Source organism: Pongo pygmaeus, chromosome 8 (assembly GCF_028885625.2).
Source record: "Pongo pygmaeus isolate AG05252 chromosome 8, NHGRI_mPonPyg2-v2.0_pri, whole genome shotgun sequence".
Taxonomy (NCBI): Eukaryota; Metazoa; Chordata; class Mammalia; order Primates; family Hominidae; genus Pongo; species Pongo pygmaeus.
In genome coordinates this window covers 55,810,670-55,827,035 of record NC_072381.2, presented here as the reverse complement: position 1 = coordinate 55,827,035, position 16,366 = coordinate 55,810,670, and the positions used below count along the sequence as shown (strand labels likewise).

The 16,366-nt window shown below is 43.7% G+C and overlaps 1 pseudogene; it reads right to left on the bottom strand.

Moving 5' to 3' along the window:
- Positions 1-1,479: 1,479 nt before the first annotated feature.
- LOC129006299 (large ribosomal subunit protein eL8-like) lies at positions 1,480-2,318 on the bottom strand (annotated as a pseudogene).
- Positions 2,319-16,366: the final 14,048 nt, after the last annotated feature.

Below are 16,366 nucleotides of genomic sequence, written 5' to 3'. Positions count from 1 at the left end.
GCGTGGTAGTACACACCTATAGTCCCAGCTACTTGTGAGGCTGAAGCAGGAGGATCACTTGAGCCTGGGAGGTGGACGTTGCAGTGAGCTATGATCACACCTCTGCACTCTAGCCTGGGTAACAGAGCAAGACACTGTCTCAAAATAAATAAGTATTAAAAATTGACAAAAATTATATATATTTATCATGTATAACATGATATTTGGAATATGTACAGATCTGTTCTGTAGGAGATGAAAGAAAATAAAAGAAATATGTATACATTGTAAAATGGCTAAATTGAGCTAATAAACATTTATATTACCTCATATACTAATCATCTTTGTGGTGAGAACACCTAGAATCTATTCTCTTAGTGATTTTCAAGAATATAATACTGTACTTTGTGACTAACTATAGTCTCCACGTTGTAAATAGATCTCTTGAACTGCTTCCACCTGTCTAACTGAAACTTTGCCTCCTTTGATAACCATGTTCCTTACCCCCAAGTCCACCTCCCAAGATCATCTAATGTGAATTGATCATTCAATAAATGTTGTTAAACACTTAAAGAGCTGATTCTGATCTATTTTTATAAGAGATATCACTTTCACCAAAATCTCGGATATTAACTTAGAGCAAAGATTTAATAGTTTTAAAAAATCAGCCATAACAAAATAACAAAAACAATAATATAAACAAAACCAAACCTACCAATCAAGAAATTATAGAGTATATTTTCATAATTTCATAGACTGCCCAAGCATTTCAGCAAAGCAAAGCCACACTGAAAAATATTGACAAGTTTGTGTGCATAAAACTGTAAATCTTGTTTATAGGAAAAAATGCAATAAGCAGAGTTAAAATTTAAATGACAAACCAGGAAAAAATATTTGTGATTGTGTATGACAAACAAGAAGTTAATATTACTTGATGGGATCTGAGCTCTGCACTCTTTCTCTAGCACTGGGCAGCTGTTGAAACCTCTGGTCAGTGCTTGCTTTCCTCTGGATTCCTTGGAGTCTTGCCCTGTACTGGTGCAGCTTAGGAGTCAGCCAAGAATTCGAGAGGAGTTATATACAGATTTGGGGGTTCTCCCTCTGTTGGTCTCTTCTTTCTGGAATTTCTCCCCCCCTCCTCAATTTCAGCTGCTCTGGAAGCCCTGATTCTAGCCTGATTCTTCATCCCAGCCTGTTGGCCTCTTTCTTCTGGAGGTGTATCCACACCTCACCCCACTCCCACCTACATCACTCCAGACCCCCAGCACCGCAGAGTCTGGGGAGTAACCTCAGTTACTGATCAAAATCAGTTCTTTAAATGTTTAACAACATTTATTGAATAATCAATCCTTTATTCACAGTTTAAAAGTGTAGCTCTGTCATATTTAGGTGACTAGATGTGCTGATTTGTTTCTGATGTCTGTTCGTTCTGTTCCCTTAATCTGTTTATTTATCCTTCTGCTAGTCTCACAATGTTTTATTACAGTAATTTTCTTGAAGGAAAATTTGTATTATTTTAATTATTTTTATGTACAGAAAACTCAACAGTGTACATTTAACCCAGTTTAGTGGCAAATTCTTTAGCCTTTGCCTTTTTGAGCTTTGCGATGCGAACCACAGACTTGGGACCCAGGACATTGCCGCCGCAGTAACGGCGGATCTCATCGTATCTGTCGTTGTAATTGGTCCTGATAGCTTCCACCAGCTTAGCCAAAGCGCCTTTGCCTTTTGAGTTAACCTGTGTGAAGGCGACAGTGGTGCAGGTCTTCCTGTGGACTAGATGGCCCAGTCTTGCCTTCCCCTTGGTAATGCAGTAAGGGACCCCCATTTTACGACACAGGGCAGGCAAGAAGACAGCCAGCTCAATGGGATCCACGTCGTGTGCAATCACCATCGGCTGGGCTTTCTTGTTCTCCACCAAGGTGGTGACCGTATTAACTCCTGCTTGAAGGACAGATGGTTTCTTAGTGGGGACGTCCCCTTTGCCAACAGCTTTCTTCTCGGCCAGGGCCAACAGCCTCTGCTTCTTCTCTTGCTTTGTCTCTGGTCTGTACTTGTGAGTAGCTGTTTGGTGGTCCAGGGCCTAAGTGAACTGGTTAATCGCAGAAGGCACTTTCAGCTGCTTATAGAGTGATGGCTCTCTGCCTCTGCAACCTGATATAGCGGGGCCATTTCACAAAGCGGGTGAGGTCTCTTCTGGGCTGGATGTCCTGTCCAATGACAAAATTCTTGGGCCTTTTCTCAAACGGGGGATTCACCACTTTCTTGGCCTCCTGCTTCTTCACGACAGCAGAAGCCGGAGCCACCTTCTTCCCTTTGGCCTTCTTTCCTTTCGGCATCTTGGGCGACAGGAGGAGAGACTATTACAGTAATTTTATGGTACTTATTTTATTTGTGTCTGGCAAGACACGGGCCTCTGCTTGTTCTTTTTTTTTTTTTTTTTTTTTTCTTTTTTCCTAAAATTTCTCCAGGGTTTGCATGTATTTAACCCTGAAGATAACGTTTACAATTAACTTCTCAGGTTACAGACACTGTTTGTGCTTATGTTCATACTGCATCAGATGAAAGGTTATTTTGAGAACCTGGATACAGTACCGTGCTTTGGAACTCGTGGGAGAGTACAGGGGACGGGATGGGCGCAGCGAGGTTGCAGGGGGCGTCTACTGCTGTGGTTCCGGCAGCAAAGCCTCTCTAATGGGATCCACCACTTCTCTAAGGCACCTGCCCTCCTCTTTAGCCCGCGGCCGCAGACTCCAAGGCCCCGGGATAGCTGGGGTCAGAGAAATGCAGGGCTCTGGCCAGAGGGGCCCTTGGCAGCGGTCTTCGGTTCCCATGAGGCCCAGGCAGCGGTTCCAGGCCTCCCGCCAGGGCCGCTCTCAGACTGGAGGGCGCGGAGGATACACGGAGCCGTTTGCCTGGGTTCGCGCTTGGCTGTCCTAGCTCACGGGGCGACCTCGGGGACGTCCAGCGTCCGCCCTGTCCCCCTGCGCCGCGTCTGAGCAGCCAGCCCCGGGCCAAAGGGTCGCGTTGGTTGGGGCGTGGGGCAGCTGGAGGGCTGCAGGTCCCCAGCGCCGCCTCCCGGGCGAGGGGCGGAGGCGCGGATCGCCGAAGTCAGCCCGACCCAGGTTCCGCGCCCTGGAGCCGGAATGCGTCCCAGGGCCCGCCGCACCCGGCGCTGGCCGGCGGCCAGTCCCCCAGCCGGTGGCTCCAAGATGCACTTAACGCCGTCTCCTATACCCCAGAATCCTCCTTAGAAACAGGCTCACCTTGCCACCCATTCCCCATCTCCCCACACATCCCTGCAGGGCCAGCCTCAGAGGTGCATGGATTTACTCCGCAGGCGCAGCAGAAACAGAGGTCAAAAAGCTGACATCCTGGAAGGATGCCTTCCTATGTCAGGAACACTCATGTTACCTAAACCCAGCTTCCCAAAAGTTTTATCATCATGGCACAGAGAAACCATGATAGTCTATGTAAAACACTATGGCTAAGCTGATGAGGCTTTGCAGAGGGCCAGGGAGCACAGGCCCAGGGGCTCCAGCTACCTCCAGCCATTCCCAATTCCAGGAGGGCTAAGGAACTCAATTTCTGAGCTCCTGAGCCCACTTGGGAAAGCTCTTGCCTGGACTCAGTGCCTCTTCACCCCACCTGATCACATGCCTCTCCGCAGTCAGGCACGTGATGCCCAGCCCCACTCCCAGTCCTGGGAACCTCTATCTTTGTGTCATCAACAGGTACTGGACTGAGGAGGGAACCCTGCCCCTTCAAGGGCTCAGAGGTGGCCAAGGCTCACAACCAGGTCCCTGGATCCCAGCCTCTTGTGGCACTAACCAGAGGCAGGGGCAGGAAAATCCATGACAGAGAGAAATGCAGTTCAGTTTTCTTCCAGGAGGTTGAAAACAAAATACTCAGAGATCCCCAGGCCTGGACTCTTTCTCACGGGAAAATATCACTTCTGTGCAACAAGTCTAAAGTTCAGAAACCTGAACCCAAGGAAACTGTAGTTCAGGGCTGGGCTACTGGGCAGAGGGGTCGGAAGCTCCAATTTTGCTTTTTAATTAGTCCTGGGATTTGCGGGGGAGGGTGCTGTGCTTAAAAAACCTTTAGGTGTTTGGGCTCCGGGTTCTGTAAAGTCAAATAATATTTTCGTTTGGGGTCCCCTTTGCTTTAATTTGGGCTTTTCCACTCAGTGTAGTCTGAGCTGCTGCAGAGCGCGGCAGTAGCTGTGCCAAGTGGAGGAACCACGCTGCAGAGGGGAGCTGGGGAGGGTGGGAGACTCCAGCCCTCAGAGCAGGGGCCAGATCCCTGACCAGCCCACACCCCGAATCTCACTGCAGGCATCTTGGGAAAATAAACCTCAAGAAGGTCCAACTTTGATGCACAATTATGTTTCTGGAGACACTTCCAGGTCATGGATTACCAGTCAATGAAAATGTCCTCACACTTTCCCCCAGTAACTAACAAAGTGGGCTACAATATAAATAATAAAAACCCAGCCTGTTGATTAGTTAGCCATTTTTAGAAGACAGAGCAAAAAACAGAAATCCTTATCAAAGACTGGCGCTGCGTTAGGCCAGCAATTCTGTTCGTTATGGCTAAATGCTGTCCCCATCTCTGTTTTCACAGCCTATGAAAAAGGGGAAGTTCCAAAAAATACACGGCCTCATATTGTGTCTGTATGGAAGAAACAAACTATTTTTCCTTTGTGCTCACATCACAAAAATCAGTACAGAAGACTTCTGTGACCAAAATGCGTGGGGCTTTCTCCCCATCAATAAGCAAGCAATCAGTTCCGCAGCAGACACCAGCTGGAACCTCCAATTTAATTCCGACACTACCCAACTGGAGATGGCATCAGATCCCACAGTTTGAGGGCTCAGTCCTCAAGACAGCCCCCATTTCCGATGCCAATGGCAAGCCACTGGCTGTTTTACCTGTGCTTCTGACCAACCCATGCTAAATCAGGTTCCCATACCCCCTCTTTGGATTCCATTATTTTGCTAGCACAACTCACAGAATTCAAGGAAACACTTTGCTTACATTTACTCATTTACTATGAGGGATACTACAAGGGATACCTATAAAGAGATGCACAAGCTGAGGCTTGTGGGAAAGGAAGGGGTGCGGAGCTTCCATGCCCTCCGACGCCACCCTCCAGGAACTGCCATGTGTTCAGCTCTCCGGAAGCTATCTGAACCCTGTTCTTTTGGGTTTTTTGGAAGCCATGACTGATTAAACCACTGAACATTGGTGATCAACTTAACCTTCAGCCCCTCTCTCCTCCCCAGAGGTTGGTGGTGGGGCTGAAAATCTCAGTCCTCTAATCCTGCCTTGGTCTTTCTGGTGACCAGCCCCATCCTGAAGCTACGTAGGGGCTGCCAGGCACCAGTCAACTCAGTTGCATACAAATGACACTTATTACTTAGGAGATTCCAAGGATTTTAGGAGTTGTATGCCAGGGAACAGGGACAAAGACCGAATATATATTTCACAATATCACCAAATCTCAGAAACAAAGCTAAGGGGGCCAACGGCAAGTTTGGGCTCCTCCGAGGTGGCCTTGGAGGGCTGTTGAGCAACTCCACCATGTTCTTTCCAGAAGCCTCTTGGCTTCTACTTTAGGGCTTTAGCTGACAACAGGAGAAGTCCCTTTGTACATCTTCTTAATAAGATTCAACCGTGTGAGCCTTTTATTTATAATCATTGAGATAAATAGCAGAAGAAATACTAGTGGGTTGAAAGTGGAACTAGTGTCAACCTAAAATAATCAAAAGGGTCAGAATCTAGTGTTTTTGCTGAGCGCCATGGCACATGCCTGAAATCCCGGCATTTTGGGAGGTCGAGGCAGGTGGACCACCTGAGCTCAGGAGTTTGAGACCAGCCTGGGCAACATGGCAAAACCCCGTCTCTACCAAAAATACAAAAAATTAGCTGGGTGTGGTATGCCTGTAGTCCCAGCTACTCAGGAGGCTCAGGTGGGAGAATCACTTGAACCCGGGAGGTGGAGGCTGCAGTGAGTTGAGATTGCACCACTGAAGAATGAGACCCCATCTCAAAAACAAAAACAAACAAAAAAAACTATTTTTTTTTTTTTTTTTTTTGGTAGAGACGAGGTCACACTATGCTGCCCAGGTTGATCCCAAACTCCTGGCTTTGAGTGATCCTCTTGCCTCAGCATTCCAAAGAACTGGGATTACAGGCATGAGCCACCATGCCTAGCCAGAATCTAATTTAAAGAGAGTTTATTGAATCATAAAGTTTGAGGAAACACCCAGAAACACCAACTCCAAAGGAATGGAGACAGCATTCCAATGTAGGGAAGTTAAGTTTTCCTTTACAGAGACAGAGGCGTTTTTAGCAGGATTACATTTTTCACACAAGGTTGACTCATGCTTACAGCACTTTGCCTGGTAGGCAGTGTTTTTTGTGGGGGAAAGGTACATTTTGCATTTTTTACAGAGGATGCAATAGTCATGTTTTCTCTCATCTCATCTAAGCAAAGCAGAATAATGAAGAAGAAATTATATAACAAGGGTCATTAATTAAGAAGGCAGGTTTTTGTCCCTGATGTCGTTTAATTCTCTCTAGTCATCATACAGAACCAGAAAAATAAGAAATTGAGTAAATCTATAATCTGAGAAACTCATCTATTATGTAATCTGAGAAGCTAATCTATAATCTGAGAAGTTGTAAACATATATGACTCAGATCACAGCCACATCTCTCTCAAGGTTTAAAGTGTTTTCGGGGTTCCAACAACATTTTTGTTTCATTTTGTTTTGTTTTGAGACAGAGTCTCACTCTGTTGCCCAGGCTGGAGTGCAGTGGCGCGATCTTGGCTCACTGCAACCTCCGCCTCTCAGGTTCAAGCTATTCTCCTGCCTCAGCCTCCAGGGTAGCTGGGATTACAGGCACACGCCACTAGGCCTGGCTAATTTTTGTAATTTTGGTACAGATGGGGTTTCACCATGTTGGCCAGGCTGGTCTCGAACTTCTGGCCTCAAGTGATCAACCCACCTCGGCCTCCCAAAGTGCTGGGATTACAGGCGTGAGCCAGCACTCCTGCCCCAACAGCTTTTAAATTATATTTATTTTCACATTTTCTCCCTCCTCTTTTTGCTAAGAACTTTGTAAGAGAGCATTGTAGATGAACTCAATAGTTTGGCTTCTTTTATGCTCAGGAATTTAGTCCCATGTCATTAGAAAGCCTAATTCCTAGGATGTCATAGCCCACTGGGAAGGGAGGAATGGACAAACTATGAAGCTGATGGAGTATTAGCCAAATTTAAAGCAACATGAAGGAAGTGACTTTGTGATCTGAGTCAGGTTACATGAGTATTTCAGTTAATGTCATCTTTCAAGTGGCCATTATTTTAGCCTTTCTAGTCACATTGACTCAATTGTAAAGAAATGTTATTACAGCAGTGTGGACAAAAACAGTACAAAACACAAATGATTATAATTCTCAGAATAAGGAACAGTTTTTGTCACCAAGTTTCCCAAGATCAAAACCAGCTATTTAGCCAGTTGCATGGAGAAGATTTTGGATCCGAAAAGTTTGTTATTTGGGTTTTTTATTAGCCATTAATTTAGTGATATTGTTTGATTTATCAGGGATAGAGACACAGCATTTAGCTTTTATGATAGCTCAGGTTCCCCTTGGATTGCAATAAGTTTGTCTAAAGCTATATAGCTTTGTAATACAGGCTTTCTCATGAGAATACTTTATTTAATCAAAATATTCATGTGGCTATTATTTAGGGCATTTTGTGCATAATTGGCTAGGATCTCTACATGTCAAATGCCACCTTCAATACCCAGTTGGGCAGAAAGATGGCAGCTAAGGGATCATACCAATGGAATACAAAACAAATCCAATGAAACTATAAATGAGGACAGTTTATGGAGTTGAAAGGGTATGAAGTATGTGAGCTCGTGCCCAGGCATAACCCAAAGAACACTGTCCTAACCATCTCAGGGGGTATTACCTTCCGATGAAACAGTTCATTAGGAGGCTCAGCCTTCTTCACATGTGAATCCAAGAGTCTGTATCTTCTAATTCTGCAGTGTAAGGGTTAGTAAGGAGTACCTGATAAGGTCCATACCACTTTGGTTTAACGGAGTTTTTTAAAAAATATCATTTCCAATGGATGAAATCTCCTGGTTGAAGTCCGTGGTGCTTGAAATTGTTGTCTCCCTGGAGCTCACTGTGAAAAGATTCATTTTCCAATTCATAATTTTTAGTTAATTTCATAATAAGGCCATTGTAATGGCAAAATATGCCTCCCTTTATTATTAAAGACAATTTCCTAGAGATAATTCCTTAGGTAATTCCTTAGATAATAACTAGTGTTTACCAAAAGGTGTTGACCTTAGATTAAGCAGAACCAGAGGAAGAGCTTTTGGTCAAGGAATTTTGAAAGCTTCTGTTTATTTTGCCAGTTAGGTTTTGATCATTCTGTTAGTGCATTTCACAAACAGAAATGACTAGAAATTTTTTTCTTTCCTTCCTTCCTTCCTTTCTTTCTTTTTTTTTTTTTTTTTCCTGAGACAAGGTCTCACCCTGTCACCCAGGCTGGAGTTCAGTGATGCAATCTCAGCTCACTGCAGCCTTTGACTCCTGGGTTGAAGCGATCTTCCCACCTCAGCCTACTGAGTAGCTGGGACTATAGGCACACACCACCATGCCTGTCTAATTTTTGTATTTTTTGTAGAGATGAGGTCTCATTATATTGCCCAGGCTTGTCTCAAACTCCTGGGCTCAAACAATCCTCCCACCTCAGCCTCCCAAAGTGCTGGGATTACAGGCCTGAGCCACCACACCTGGCTGGAATAATTTTTTCTAAGATAATTTTATTCACTTCTAAGGCTGCTGTTTTTCAGCATGGAAATTCTTCTACCCAGTGAGGAATTTCCATGCAAATTATTACCAGAATGTGTTTGTGTCCTTGTGATGGTGGCAACCGAATGAAATCTAATTTCCCTACCTGGAAAGGGCCTTAGGGAAAGGAAAATTTCCTTGGGAACTGTGTAATGGCTTCCCTGGGTTACATTTTGGACAAATGTGACAACAATCATGTACTTATGAGCTATAGTCAAAGAAGATTTCCAAATATATTGTTTGTCTGAAGCAACTGTTTTGATTAAGCAGGGCTCCAGTGAGTTAGGTCCTGTCAATGGGTTAAGAATGATGACTGTATCAGCAGGAAGCATAGGCCCGTAGCTCAGCCCGTACCTTACCTCATCTTTGGGAGAGCATGTTCCCCCCCTTTTCTCTTCCAATTTTCCTGCCCAGATTTTGGAGCTCTGGATTGAGTTAATTTTCTGTCAAATTCAGGTGCTTCTTTAAAAGTTAATATAGATTGCTTTTCCTGTTTAGATGCATTTAGAGCAGCTCTTTTTGCCACCTGATCAGCTAGCTGATTTCCTTGGCTTTCTGGTGTATCTGATTTGGAATGGCCTGAATTTGTCATTATGGCCAGTGATTTTGGTAATAATACAGCCTCTAACAATGGTGGAATGAGGCATCCAGTTTTTTTGACCAGAAAATGTTAAAAATTATCTCTGTTTCCATAGCATTCCAAAATCATGAGCTGCTCCAAAGGCATATCTACTGTCTGTATGAATATTAGCAGTTATTCCTTTTGCCAATTAGCAAGCCCTGATCAATGCAATTAATTTTGCTTGTCAAGCCAAGGTGGTTTCTGGAATGTAAGTACTTTCTATTTCTTCAAAGATACTATAACATAACCTGCATAATAAGTCCTAGATTCATCCTTTAAGTAAGAATTACTTGTAAACCAAACATCAGTATTGGTAAGGGGAGCCTTTTGCAGGTCCATCCTAGGAGAGAAAAGTTGATCAGTTAAGGCTATGCAATCATGGGGCATTTCATCTGAAGGTGAGGGAGGAGAGTTGTAGGATTCAGACTGTTGCTCCTAGAGATTGCAATATAAGGTGCAGAAAGAAGAACTTCATAACAAGCCAATCTATTGGTATTAACACTAACAGAATAATGATGAGTGTGGTGTGATTTTCTTTTTTCACAAACCCAATGTTTTAGGAGTGGTGTGAATTTAAGAGTGTTTCCACAGAGAATGGAACAGACAGTGAGCAGAATTCCCATGACCATTTATTCCATTGCTCTTTCTAACTGAGCAGTGGCATCATTGCCCTTATGCAAGGTGGCAATCCTTTAGCCACAGGGTCCAGTTGCTGACTGTAGTATCCTATGGGTCTGTTTTGGTCTCCATGTTTTTGTGTCAGATGGCCTAAAGTGTTTTTTTGATTTTCATGAACAAATAATGAAAATGATATATTGTAATTCAATTTCCTAGAGCTGGGGTATCTATAAGGCTGTTTTTTGTGATTTTTTTTCTTGAGACAGGGTCTTGCTCTGTTGCTCAGGCTAGAGTGCAGTGGTGCAATCACAGCTCACTGCAGCCTCGACCTCCTGGGCTCAAGCAATCCTCCCACCTCAGCCTCCCAAGTAGGTGGGACTACAGGTGTGTGCCACCACCCCTGGCTAATTTTTGTATGTTTTGGAAAGACAAGGTTTCACCATGTTTTCTAGGTTGAGAACTCTTGGCCTCAAGTGATCCACCCATCTCAGTTTCCCAAAGTGTTTTGATTACAGGAATGAGTCACCACACCCGATTGTTATAAGGCTCTTTTTGATCTCTTCCAATGCTAACTGATTTTTCCTCAGTCCATTCCAGGGTGCCTGACTTGTCTTGTTTTAAAGAGTATATAAAGGTTGAATTTTTAGGGAGAAGTTTGGAACTCAATTCCTACAGTATCCTTCTGACCCAGAAATCTCTTTGGTTGTTTTTTAAGTTATGGGGGTAGGGAAAGCCAATGTTTTTTTATACTGCCTGGATGGATGAAAAGACCTTCCTTTGATATTAAATGACCTAAGTATCTTATTTGTTTTTCTCAAAACTGAAATCTTTCTTTTGAGGTCTGCGTCCCTTTAAGCTCATTGTTGTAAAAAGTGCAGCCCATCTTCTATAGAGGCTTTGCCTAGCCTCTGAGCAGAGGAGTAAATCATGTACATATTGTGAAAAGTATGTTGGGCTTTGGATGTATCCCTGGAGCAGGATGTCCATGTGTATTGTTTGTTTTCTCAAGTGAGAATGAAAACAAATTGACTGTCTTTATCCACAGGAGTACTAAAGAACACACTACATAAATCTATCACAGTAAAGAATGTGCCTTTGGTAAGAATGGCATCAACATGTGTGGAGGTTTAGCACTCCTGGATAATGAGGAATGACTATGTTGTTAATTGTTCTCAGATCCTATGCAAACTTCTATCCTCTACCATTTAGTTTCCTTACAGGAAGAATTGGAGTATTACATGTACCTCTTTTTATATAGCCTGGAACTACAGGTTTTATTCCTTTTATAGCTTCTACTTTTAAAGGGTACTGGCCAGATGTGGTGGCTCATGCCTGTGATCCTAATAGTTTGGGAGGCCAAGGCAGGTGCATTGCATGAGCTCAGGAGTTTGAGACCAGCCTGGGCAACATGGTGAAACCCCATCTTTACAAAAAATACAAAAATTTAACTAGGCGTGGTGTTGTGCACCTGTGGTCCCAGCTACTGAAGAAGCTGAAATGGCAGGATTGCTTGAGCCCGGGAGGCAGAGGTTGCAGTGAGCCCAGATCACATCACTGCACTCTAGCCTGGGTGACAGAGTGACATCCTGGTTCAAAAAAAGAACAGTTCACAGTTAAGTTACATAAACATCTGTTAAACTTAACAAAGTCACTCAATCCATATGTGATGAATTTAAAATACTTTAAAAATAAATAAATAGAGGGTATTGCTGAACGTTTGGCAGGCGTTTTGATGGATCTATTTGAACTTTGATTGGGGAAGCCAAGATGATTATTCCAGTATCAGCAGAAGTCTTTAACCACAATTGATCAGGTACTACCTTTAGCAGGTTTTGTAATTTTCATTACTCAATAATTCAGTGTCTACTATGGCAATATAGATTGCAATTAAATTAGATTTTGAAAAATTTTTTTGTCCAGTAACTCAGTTTTATCATCTAATTCTAAATACATTTTCCCTTTTTGGGAGAAAGAAGTGTATTATATAATTCTAAGTCTTTTTCTATAAGATGGATGGGAGCTGATTCAACCAAAAGGAAAACATAAGTCCCTTGTAAGTGACGTAGCTGAAAAGCTACAGGCTGAGATTTATAAGCCAATACAGGAGTATTTGTGACACCCACCATTTGAATTTTTTGTTTACTCCAAGGAATTAATCTTGTAATAAGGTGAGATTTATCACAGATAATGTGGCTCCAGTGTCAACAAAAGCTTGTGTTCATTCTCCATTTAAAATAATTATTTTTCCCAAAGTAGAGCCAGGGTCCTAAGCACAAATATTTAATTTAAATTTCCTGAGAAAACCAATTTCCTGGTCCTGGTGAGAATCAGGAAATTCCTGAACTACGTCTTTAAGTTTTACCTTTGACCATGATTGAGAAACTAGGGTAGGTTCACCCCTACCAGACACTGGCTGTTTGAGAAATGGAGCCAGAACAGTAGAAGCAGAAGGAGGAGGAGGTAGATCTGGGCAAGGTACTAAAGGATAAAGAGAAGGAGGAGATAATAAAGGATAATAAAGAATAAAGAGACAGAGGAGCTGAGGGAGGAGGATAAATTTCAGCAGTCTTTAATTCAGAATTTTTTAAGACAACTTTTTGTTCTCTTGTAAAGAAATGACTTTATTATAACCTCTTTAGAAGCTTCCAAGTATCATTGAAAATAACTCTCCCAATTATTTTGTTTTATCTTATAGCTGGCTTTTTCTAATTGAGCACACAATTAAATTAGTTTAGGCATTTCAAAGGTACTACATTTTGTCCATTGCAAATGTTAGGATTTTCTTGGGTCAAGTAAGACCATTTTTCCAAATATTGACAGGAGGTGGTGCCATAAGTATTGTACATAAATCCAGCTGGAGTTTCTAAAGATGGATTCTTTCTTAAAGAGGACTCAGTTTTAGATGGAAGATGGACCATAATTTGGATTTTCTTTTTAAGTGACCAAAGACTCAAAGAGAAAGATGTCTTATTTTTTAATTTTTAAATTTTATTTATGTATTTATTTTGAGATGAAGTCTCTCTCTGTCACCCAGGTTGGAGTACAGTTGCGCTATCTCAGCTCACTGCAACCTCCACCTCCCAGGTTGAAATGATTCTCCTGCCTCAGCCTCCCAAGTAGCTGGGATTACAGGTGCCCACAAGCATACCTTGCTAATTTTTGTATTTTTGGTAGAGGCAGGGTTTCACCACGATGGCCAGGCTGGTCTCGAACTCCTCATGTTGGGCTCCTTCCCCCTCGGCCTCCCAAAGTGCTGGGATTACAGACATGAGCCACCATGCCCAGCTGGGAAAGGTGTTTTGGATCTGGTATTCTGCTTAACAGGGATTACTCCTCGAGGTGTCACCCATGAGTCACTTCTACTCTCTTATGTGTTTCAGTGAAACCCAGACATTTCTGGAGGCTTAGGGCCCTGGGATACCAACCCTTCATGTATGCCCAACAGGTTAATCAGATTTCCCTGTATGTTCTTCCTTGGGGTTTCCCTGTAGGACCCTTACACAGCAGAAGCTATGACCTCTGACAATCCTGTGTGGCCTCAGTTACCTAAGGTGCCTTTCAGCTGGGAGGAACAGTGGCCATTATTTAGGACTTTCTCAGGTCAAGTAAATCACATCCTCAGACAAAGCCTTTTATGAATTTTTGGTCACTCAAAAAGAAAATCTAAATGTCAATTTTAACCAAGCTCCAAAACCTGGTCAGTTTAAAACCGCACATTGAGCTTAAGCCACAAGCATTCACTTTCTCTTTTTAAAAAGAAACTGCTTTCTATTTAACCAATTTTTTTTTAGACAGAATCTCACTCTGTCACCCAGGCTGGACAGTGGAGTACAGTGTGTCAGCTCCCTGCAATCTCCACCTACTGGGTTCAAGCAATTCTCGTACCTCAGCCTCCCAAGTAGCAGGGACCACAGACATGCACCACCACGTTCAGCTAATGCTTTGTATTTTTAGTGGAGATTGGGTTTCACCATGTTGGCCAAGCTGGTCTTGAACTCCTGGCCTCAAGTGATCCAACCGCCTCAGCTTCCCAAAGTGCTGGGATTACAGGTGTGAGCCACTGCACCCAGCCCCAAATTTTGAATGGGAGAAAAGTCGCAAACTTTAGCAAGCAAAACAGACAAAATCTTAACCTCAAAGGAAAGTAAAACTACAAACTTGCAAATAACAGAATCTCTAGAGAAATAACAGTAAAGTGGCTACCTCAAAGCCAAAAGTTGAGCTTCAATTCTAGCTCTGTTGAGTGTGGAATTGGGTTGCTTGAATAAAGTCTGAATCTCAGCCAGAACTAGGAAGATATGAAACCTGAGATAAGTCTTACCAGAGACCCCCGCCAGCTCTGATGAGGTCAGACGAGTAAAAGCCACTCATGCTGGTACTAAATCTCCGAATGCCAGCAAAGCAACGAGGATCGCAAGAGGCTTGTTTCAGGTCCTATCTGCAGTTGCCAAAATGTCAACTTAAAATAACCAAAAGGATCAGAGTCTAATTTAAAGAGAGTTTATTCAAATACAAAGTTTGAGGATGGCCCACTCAGGCACATCAACTGTGAAGAGATGGAGGCAGTGTTCTGAAGTAGAGAAATTAGGATTTCATTTATAGATGCAGAGACAGAGATGTTTTTAGCAGGATTACAACACTTTTCATATGAAGTTGGCACATACTTCCAGCAATTTGATTGATGATAGGCAATGCATCCTTTTTGGAAAGGGTACATTTAGCATTTTTAATATAACGGGTGTAACAATCAAGGGTTTTCTGTCATCTGGTTTAGGCAAAGTAGGACAACAAAGGGGAAGTTAATCTATAACAAGAGTCATTAATTAAGAAGGCAGGAGGCTTTTGTCCCTGATATAATTTAATTCTCTCTAGTCATTGTACAGAACAAAAAAATAAGAAAACAATTTAATCTATAATCTGAGAAACAGAAGTTGGAACCATATGTGACTGAGATCACATTCACATTTCTCTTAAGGTTTGAAGTGGGTTTTTTTGGGTTCCAACAGCTTTTAAATTATATTTATTTTCACACGAGAAAGCAGGAGGGATGGGACCAGAAACTGCCTTTCAGTGCTATTTCATTTTTAAAGAATGTGCTTGCATCAAGTAGATCACAAATGAAAACCACAACAAACCCAGAAACTCCCTTGTTCTGACAAGAGCTCTCATGCATCAATCTCATCATGTGGTGACTCGCCCCTGTCCCCTGCTGGGGACACAGAGTCCTTGGTGGGGACGCACGGGCAGGAGCAGCTGCTCTTCACACTGGTGTGAAATTGTAGGCTTCTGGTCCTTGGGGAGAAGCTGTGAAGTTTTTGCTACCAGAACTAGGATTCTAGGAGGCTTTTAGATGACCAGGAAGAGGCTGAGACTCCTGGTGGGGACTCCTGCTGGGGAGTTTCTGGACCACAGCCCTCTTGGTATGAAGAGAGCAGAGGACAGGACCAGGCTAGAGTGTCTGTACTCTGGGGCTGGAATTGGGGCCCAGCTCTGGGCCTCCACTCTCAGTGTCAAATGTAGGGGCAGCCTCCAGCGTTGGAAGTCACCCTGCACCCTGGCAGCTGCTTCTTGGTCTCTGTCTCCCATGTCGTGCTCTCTGCCCCACCGTCCTGGGAGGGCCCAGTAGCTTCCCGCCAGGCCTGCAGCAAAGGCTGCTCCTGTCCCTCCAGTGAAACACTGCCCCAAACGTCACTTGCCCACTCAGGCTGTGCCGTGGGGGCAGCTGCCACACTCTGGGGTTCCCTGGTGTCCCAAGGAGTCCCCACCCTCACAGAGTGTTGGTCAGCTCTTCTGGCTCTGAGGAATTGCAGTTTACCTAAGGAAATGGGAAGGCCAGAGTTGCAGCCACGTGCCAGGGCTTAGGGGTCTGGATGGACAGGTGAGGCCTCGAGGACCAGGTAGTTCTTTCAGACTCAGGCTGGCTTGGGGGACCCAGACAGAGTGAACAACTAGGCCTGCAAGGGGCCAGGGACTTGGTGCAGGGCAGAGCCTAGGAAGGAGCAGCTCATAAGACCCCTAGGCAGTTCCTGGGGAGACCCAGAGCCACGATTAGGTTGCTGCCCTAATCGTGGCTCTGAACACCCCTCATCTCATTGTTCATAGCTCTTAACTTTTTCTGTGCCAGGAACCCCTTGGAGTCCTATGCAGCCTATAGAGTCCTTTTCAGAGGTGCTGTTATTTTATTATATTTTTAAATCTTTTTATTGAGACAAGGTCTTGCTCTGTCACCCAGGCTGGGGTGCATTGGCATGATCATGACTCACTGC